The following is a 6,588-nucleotide window of genomic DNA, read 5'->3' as shown; positions in this document are numbered from 1 at the left end:
AGGTAGTGTGTGCACTATTTTCTGCTTTGCTCTGAGACAGGCACATAAAAGGAAAGGCGGCTGCTGCACGTCTCAGTCTTCTTTCCCTCAAATGCCCTTTGCTGCAGGTTTATGATTACAGTATGGGACTGCTCCCTCCCTCTTTTCCCTTTCTCCTCCCCCCCCCCCCCCTTGGTTTGGCCAGCAGCAGCGTCTGAGCAGGGCTTTGGTCGCGGTTCACGTCTGGCTCTCAACCAAACCACCTCCTCCTTATTTGTCTGAAGGCAACCACATATCTAGGAGGAGAAGATGGGAAGGGCTGCTCCTGGGGACTATATGAGGGTGATGGACAGATGGGCGCTCCAATCGGCTTCTCCAGAGATGGTTTAAGCTAGAAAGCTCCAGCAAACGGGCGGCAGCAGCCAAGGAAGGGAACAAAAAATCGAAGGGTGGGAAAAGAATTAGGCAAGGGGAAATAGGGAGCGGAGGAGGGGTCGCGGGGCTCGGCCTGGGGGGCAGCGGAGGTAGCCCGCGGCTGCAGCTCGCGGCCTCCGTGAGCCGTGCAGGAATTGGTGGAGCTGCCGGACTGTGGGGGACTTTGAGATTCAGTTTATTGCCGAGTAAGCAGTCTGGCTGCGCCGCGCCAAGGGCTGGGCGGGTGGAGGGAGCTGGCCGGGGGCCAGCCAGGCTCAGAATTAGCTCATTGTTCAACAGAATCCGCACAGGCCACCCAAGCCCGGCCTAGGGGGGAGGAAGGGGAAGGGGAAAAAGACCGAGACAGAGTGACAGAAACAGACCCAAAGGCAGACAGACGTACGCGCACTCACACGCGCACACACAGACGCACACGCGCACGGGGAGGAGAGAAAGAAAGAGTGGTAGAGACATACCCCCCCTTTTTTTTTCCAAGACTGCTCCTCTTCTTGGAAGTGGGGTCGGGTCACCCCCCCCCATCCCTCCCTCCTTCCTTCTTCGTCCCCATCCCCCACTGCCTTTCTAGCGTGGTGCCCCTTTTCATCCACATTTGTGTTTCAGGTGTAGAGAGGACAGAAAGTGGACAGGGAGCAGGGGCTTTTGTCTGTAAGTATATGCAATTCAAATCTACAGCCTTAAGAGCTTTTCTCTGTGTTTGATTTCTTTCTTTTGCTCTTAGCAGGACTCTCCAACCCTGCAGCATTCATAGATTTTCCTATAAATTCCGAAGAGCAGAAGTAGACTTTTAAAAAATTCTGTCATTTTGGTCCTGCTGCTTTAAGGCTGCAATTTAACTTGGGATTTTTCAAAAAAATGCACAAATAAAGGGGGAAGAATTGAATTTGGGGGGAAGGGCTGGGTGGTGTTTTTTTCCCCCGTGTTTTTTTCTTTCTTTCTTGTTTTGGTGGTGGTGATACTCTTAAGGTAGTAACAAAGAATGATTTTTAAAAATCATTAAAGGCACTTTTGGTGTGTCCAGGCTCCAGGAATTTCCTTTCTTCTTATAAAACGATTTACACCCCACCCCCTTTACCCTTAGATTGGATTGCTTCCTAGATTGCTTCCCAGGGTATTTTTAGAGCATTCATTCTTTCTTCAGGTTTCTGCTTTTTCTTGTGCAGCCCTTAAACTTTGGAGGTGCTTAAAAAATAGGACTGCTTTCCCCCCCACTCGTTGGCAAAAGTAGTAACTAGTCTGCATTTGCACATATACTATAGACAAAGGTGTATTCTCTGAATGACACCTTTTGAGAACTTTTAGTGCCATTCACTCTCATTTTTACCACAACTAATGCTAACAAAAGAACCGTATTAAGCTATATAATAAATTGAGGGGTAAAATAACTACAGCATTTAAATGAGTGTATATCTGTTTTAATTAAAAGGACATAATGGTGAATATTATTGATTTTTTTATTATGTAGGGTTTTTAAAATGAAGGTTATGTAATGCACAGTGCCATTTCCAAAAATATCCATTCTCAGGCATTACATATTAGAAGGGTGATTCCTCTTTTGCTCTTTTGATTGCAAAAATGCAGCCAGTAACGACTGGAAACAATGAGTAATTTTCAGCCACCAGCAAATGATCTGCTTTTATTGTCTCATTTTTAAGTGGGTAAAATAGTGAATTTAGTGTAACTTAAAAGAGTGCTAAGAATAGTACAGGATTCTGAAAACCCAGGTGTCCGGAATTCCTTTGTCCTATATTTAAGCCTCTACACTGCTGAGGCACTTAAAAGTGTACTCTAATAACCATGTGTGGCCAGAACAATTTGCGTGTATCTATTTTTGAACAGTGAAGATTATATACAGTTTATTTGTCTTTGTGTTATACAAAAGCATTTTTTATTTGTTGCCAGTGTAGTGAGGTTATTTGTCTACTTTAAAAATATTTTGCAGATTGGCTTTCCTGGACTAAAGAGAAAACCAGTGCAGTCCCAAGACTGTTAAGCTTCAAAAAATGGTAAGATTCTCGAAATGGTCATTAGAGCAGAAGTACTATAGTTTCCTATAACATAAATATAAATATGCATTCACCCCTCCTAGCCCTATTCTTTCTTCTATTCATGCACCCCCCCCCATTCTCATTCTCTTACACTTGCCAAGCTGACCTGATAATCATTCTGGGGATTTACCATAAGCTAATTGTGAATTTATTCATTTTCATTCACTTTAAATAAAAACTTGAAATTCCTCTTCAAGAGGCAGGACTTACTTACATGAATGACAGAAATTGTTTTGTTCCTCAAGGAGGGAGACACATTTTGGTATGTGTATAGAGGGGACTTTGGTGCCAGAATTCAAACAAAGCAGTGTGTCACTTACTAGATAGCCTGTCCACAAAAATTAGGTCGATGGATGTAATTGGTGAAAAAGCTGCTGACCTTATGTTATTCTTGGGCATTAGCACTTAAGGGCAAAAAGCTATGTATGATTTCTCTATTGTGCATTTTAGTCTAATTATTGAGAAGTGTTAGTGTCAATTTTTATACTGATTAAATTGATTTATACTTTGTCATTTGTCAAGCATGCTGACCTCTAAAATATATATGGCTTTGGTAACAGCCTTTGATAAGAGTTTTGACCCACAAGAGAATGGGAGAATTTAGTCCCTAAATACTGATTAAAGAAAGGGAGAACAGTACATTAAGGACTTCTAAATTGTAAAGTTTAGAAGTGTCATAAAACTTTTTCAGTTCAAGACAGCCTGTCCTGTCATGAGTTTTCATTCTCTTTAAAACATGCTTTTAACACTCACTGTATGTGATTTCCAAGTATAGTTCTTTATAGGGGTGGTATTTAATGAATCAGGACAAAGGCCAATATTTTTTATCCTTTCTTTGAGAATAATCCAGGCTTAAACTTCCATAGGGAAAAAATTAATCAGAGGTAGTTACATGAACTCAATATGAATTTTTATCTCAAGTAAGCTTTTCACTTAGTTTTTGCTCTCCATTGTAGGGGCCACTCAACATGGGATAAGAAAATATGTAACTTAAAACATAAGGACTCCATTTAGTAATGAAATACTATGTTCTGCTTCACAAAAATAAGGAATTTGAGTTAAGAAGTTGAAAGGAACGTAGAATAATCATCTGTAATTATGATGTTTCTTTAGTTCAGTCTAGGCTTTTAAGTATCTATCCTAAAATGGAGTGGAATAGTATAAATTGTAGCTAAAATGAATAATCCCTAAATAACTTTTAATTAACACTAGACAGAGTTAAGTAACTCTCAGAGATATATACCTGAGGCCTACTCTTTTCTTCTCGTGGCTCAACAACCAAGGACCCAGCCACCTTGAGGTGATCTGGATAATCTGTGAAGGTTCACATACTGTCTTGTCTGAATTGCATTTGTTCATGCATTTAATAAAGCAGGTCAACTTTTTCAGGCATGGTTATGACCACTGATCCTGCCAACAGATGGTCCTATAAAACCAGCAACAGCAAATATCAGATTTCAGTAGTAGTTAATGGAATAGTCTGTGTACAGCAAATCTAAGAATAAAAATGTGGAACTTCAGACACAGGCAAATGCGATTTATAACTACATGTTGTTAATTTCTTGCTTTTGTCAGTTTTATATGGTGGCAAAACTGGAAATCACAATTTGTTGTTCTTGGAAGGATTTTTATTTGTGAGAAGTCCATAACTTTTTGGTGTTCCTTTCGTCAAGATGTCAGTCCTTTTTTGGCACTAGCCCATTGTCTGAAATGAAAACATTGTGTGTGATTCCAAGTAACTTTCTAATAATTCTTGTATCTTGGGAGGTCTCCAAAATTCTTTGCAAAATTCAGTTAAAAGATGGAAATACATTTTAAAAATTACATTGCATCTTTTTGTTTTACTCCTTGATAAAATTAAATTATACCATTTTTCTTGGTATTATTAATATAACCTTTCACATCTTTGTGACTAAATTGGGGGAATGGTTGAAGATTTAGTCTACTTTTAAACAATTGCTAACAAACCAATGTATATGCCTGGTTTGGGAACCTGACATTGCTTTTTCTATTAAAGTTTGCTTTTCAGGTTGTGTAATTTAAAACATTGAAGAATATTTAATTTGAGTGTATTTTTCTTGCTTAATAAAGGGTTTTCTTAAATACACTTTTATAATTAGATAACTCCAGGATAATAAAAATTTTTCGGTACATAATGATACAACAGACTCTTTTTTTTAAAGATTCCAAACCAGGATGCTTTTTAAACCTAGAGGTTTTATACTGGCAATGGCAATTCATCTTTATAATAATGACCCTAAGATACTGCAATTCTTAATCTACCTTCCGACTCATCACAAAACATTATATTATGTTCAGCATCTTTTTAGTGGTAAATGTCCTTTATTGTCTTCTACAAATTTTAAAATTGGTATGTGGGATAATTCACAGCTAACTAGAATAGGGTACTTGGAATACCCTATTCTTTAACCATTCAAGATACACATGCATTTACTGTATATGATTTTCATTATTTCATCGTGTGTAGAGTAAGTGGGAAAGTATACATTATGTTCTTAATTTTTTTTACATATTTTGTGCTTAATTTTAATTTCAAGAGTTCCAGTGTTTTATTTGCAGCATTTGCTGCAAATTCTTTTATTTGTTCTGGGCAGTGCAAAAGTATCAGTAAGAAGAAAACAAAGATTCATCAATGAACCCATGTGAGAATATGAAAAAATAAAACATTGCCATTAAACAGTGTTATTTATTAAGTAAATAAAATTATTGACTTAGGATCAGAGTATGATTTTCAATATGATTTACTCCAGCAACAGTAGACTTGATTCAAAATGTATTTTGCTGTGGAGGCAATGTAGGATCATTATGATTTGGTGAACAGACCAAGTTCTCCTCAAAGGCTAATGGTGAAAAAAATTTAAAAGGGAGCAGCTAGGTGGCGCAGTGGATAAAGCACCGGCCCTGGATTCAGGAGGACTTGAGTTCAAATCTGGCCTCAGACACTTGGAAACTTACTAGCTGTGTGACTCTGGGCAAGTCACTTAACCCCCCCCCCCCAAAAGGCTAATGCTGAGCTTTTCAAATATATGAGTTGAGCCCATTGTGTTACTCCTGCAGTTTTTCTCTCTGAACAGTCTATGACAGAGCTTCTTAATGGGGTCATATAACTGAATGTGGGGCCACAGAAAACCTGGCAGTAAATGTTTGATTTGTATACCTATATACCCACAATCACATAAAAATCTCTCAGGTGAAAAGGCGTGGAAAAAATTTTAACAAGTCTTGGTCTATGAGAGAGTATAGTTTTACAAGAAGACTCAGTAACTTTTCTTTTTTCTTTTTTTTTTTTGAATAGAATTTTATTTTCCAAAATAGATGTAAAGACAAAATTTTAACATCAATTTTTTAAAAACTGTGTGTTCCAACTTCTCTTCTCCCCCCTCCATTCGCACCCCCCCACCCACAAGAACTCAAGCAATTCAAAATAAGTTATACATGAGTAGTCATGGAAAAATTCCCATATTAGCTAGTTGTGAGAGAAAACAGTCAAAAAAACCCAAAACTTCAGATTAAGGAATTGTCAAAGAGGAAAAGAAAAAAAAAATTTTAAATGTGTTTCCATCTGTTTTCAGATACTATCAGTTCTTTCTCTGCAGTTGGGCTGCAATCTTCATAAGTCCTTCAGGGTTATATTGGATCATTGCCTTGCTGAAAATAACCACATGCTTCTCAGCAGATCATCCCCCACTATTGCTGTTATTTTGTATACAGTACATTTCACTCTGCTTCAGTTCATGTAGGTCTTTCCAGGTTTTTCTGATAGTATCCTGTTCATCATAACCTATATATAGTACCTTAAGCTTGACAGAGAATTTTCTTCGTAAAAGCCCAGCAAAGTAGGTACCATACGTTTTACCATTATAATCAATCATCATAACTATTTCCCTCCATCCCAGTCCCTTCCCATGACATTTACTCTCTTCTTTTTTTCCTATTCTTCCTCAGAAGTGTTTTACTTTTGACTATCCTCTCCCTCACTCTGCACTCCCTTTTTTCACCCTTCCTTCCTTATCTTCTTCCCCTCCTATTTTCCTGCAGGGTTAAATAGATTGCTCCTCCCAATTGGGTATGAAAGCTATCCCCTCCATGAGCCCACTCCAATGAAATC

At 38.3% G+C, this 6,588-nt stretch overlaps 1 long non-coding RNA gene across 1 annotated transcript; it reads left to right on the top strand.

Moving 5' to 3' along the window:
* Window positions 1-434: 434 nt before the first annotated feature.
* LOC122732080 lies at window positions 435-2,417 on the top strand. The gene is made up of 3 exons (XR_006353616.1): window positions 435-599; window positions 1,015-1,059; window positions 2,354-2,417. It is a non-coding gene; the product is annotated as an uncharacterized LOC122732080 (long non-coding RNA).
* The last annotated feature ends 4,171 nt before the right edge of the window (window positions 2,418-6,588 follow it).

This window comes from Dromiciops gliroides, chromosome 1 (assembly GCF_019393635.1).
Source record: "Dromiciops gliroides isolate mDroGli1 chromosome 1, mDroGli1.pri, whole genome shotgun sequence".
In the NCBI taxonomy this organism is placed as follows: Eukaryota; Metazoa; Chordata; class Mammalia; order Microbiotheria; family Microbiotheriidae; genus Dromiciops; species Dromiciops gliroides.
This window is presented reverse-complemented; position numbering and strand designations above follow the sequence as displayed.